The following is a 2,125-nucleotide window of genomic DNA, read 5'->3' as shown; positions in this document are numbered from 1 at the left end:
TATTCTCCAGCTCTTAATCGTTTCTTCGTGTCTGCCGATGTCACTTTTCTTGAGAATACCCCTTTTTTCTCTGCACCCGACATCACTTCACCTTCCATTACGGAGGTGCTTCCTGTTCCTTACTTAGATGGGCCTCCTATTCCCACAAAGCCTCTCCAGGTTTATCATCGCCGCCCACGGCCTGCAGTCCAAGATAACTCATCTCCTGAACCCGTGGTTGAACCGTCCTTGGATCCTTCTTCGGGAGTTAGCAGTAGTCCTCCTATTGCTCTCAGACAAGGTACTCGTTCCACCCGTAATCCTAATCCTATTTATAATTTTCTTAGTTACCATCGTTTATCATCTTCGCACTATGCTTTTACCTCCTCTTTGTCTTTTGTTTCTATACCCAAAACCACAGCAGAAGCTCTTTCACATCCAGGGTGGCGCCAGGCTATGATTGAGGAGATGTCTGCCTTACATTCTACTGGTACTTGGGTTCTTGTTCCATTGCCACCGGACAAATCTACTGTGGGTTATTGTTGGATCTATACTATTAAGGTCGGCTCAGACGGAACCATTGATCGATTAAAAGCCCGCCTTGTGGCTAAGGGCTACACTCAAATCTTTAGTTTGGACTATGGTGATACCTTCTCTCCTGTTGCGAATATGGCCTCTGTTCGTATTTTTCTTTCTATGGCTGTCATTCGCCATTGGCCTCTTTATCAACTTGATATTAAAAATGCTTTCTTACATGGTGATCTCGAGGAGGAAGTATACATGGAGCAACCTCCCGGGTTTGTTGCTCAGGGGGAGTCTTCCAGCTTAGTATGTCATTTACGCCGATCTTTATATGGCTTGAAACAATCCCCTCGAGCTTGGTTTAGTCGCTTTAGTACTGTTATTTCTAAATTTGGCATGATTCAGAGTGAAGCAGATCATTCGGTTTTCTCCCGTCATTCTTCCTCCACGACCTCCATATATCTGGTTGTTTATGTGGATGATATTGTTATTACTGGAGATGATCATGAGGGAATCACTCAGTTAAAACAGCACTTGTTTGATCACTTTCAGACTAAGGATATGGGAAAGTTAAAATATTTCCTAGGAATTGAAGTGGCACAATCTAATGCTGGGATCTGTATCTCACAGAGAAAATATGCTCTGGATATTCTTGAAGAAATTGGAATGTTAGATTCTAGACCTATAGATACACCAATAGATCCCAACACAAAACTTAGTCCAGATCAAGGAGAACCTCTTGCAGATCCTGGTAGATATCGCAGATTAATTGGCCGATTGAATTATTTGATAGTCACTCAGCCAGATATTTCATTTGCCACAAGTATCCTAAGTCAGTTTCTTGACTCCCCATGCGATAGTCATTGGGACGCAGCTGTTAGAATCCTTAGATATATCAAAGGTGCTCCAGGAAAAGGTTTGTTGTATGAAGATAAAGGACATAACCAGATTGTTGGGTATACTGATGCAGATTGGGCATGATCTCCATCTGATAGACGTTCTACATCTGGTTATTGTGTTTTTATTGGTAGAAACTTGATATCTTGGAAGAGTAAGAAGCAAAATATTGTAGCAAGATCTAGTGCGGAAGCTGAATATAAAGCTATGGCACTTGCCACATGTGAACTTATATGGTTGAAGCAATTAGTTAAGGAACTTAAGTTTTGTGAGCCGAGTAAGATGGAACTGGTGTGCGATAATCAAGCTGCCTTACATATTGCTTCCAACCCTGTGTTTCATGAACGAACTAAGCACATAGAGATTGATTGCCATTTCATAAGGGAGAAGTTACAAAGTGGGGAAATAGTAACAGCCTTTGTCAACTCCAACGATCAACTTGCAGATATTTTCACCAAAGCTCTCCGGGGTCCTCGGATACAATACATATGTAACAAGCTTGGTGCATATAATTTATATGCTCCAGCTTGAGGGGGAGTGTTGAATATCATATTAGAGATATAGGCTGTATATAAGTTATTTTGAGAGATATAGGCTTTATATAAGTTATTCTGTTTTGATATAGTTTCTGTTTTTAGATATCTGATTCGGTTGTATCTCCTAGTATTAAGGAATTTTATTTCTGTAATTTCTGTACCTTATATATATATATATATATATATAGACG

General features: G+C 40.3%; 1 long non-coding RNA gene across 1 annotated transcript in view; it reads left to right on the top strand.

Moving 5' to 3' along the window:
• LOC110267409 overlaps positions 1 to 2,125 on the top strand; it is an 8,892-nt gene that overhangs the window by 5,441 nt on the left and 1,326 nt on the right. The gene's annotated exons all lie outside the window — the stretch shown is intronic.

Source organism: Arachis ipaensis, chromosome B10, assembly GCF_000816755.2.
Source record: "Arachis ipaensis cultivar K30076 chromosome B10, Araip1.1, whole genome shotgun sequence".
Taxonomy (NCBI): domain Eukaryota; kingdom Viridiplantae; phylum Streptophyta; class Magnoliopsida; order Fabales; family Fabaceae; genus Arachis; species Arachis ipaensis.
The sequence above is the reverse complement of the archived record's forward strand: the minus strand, read 5'-3'. Positions and strand labels throughout refer to the sequence as shown.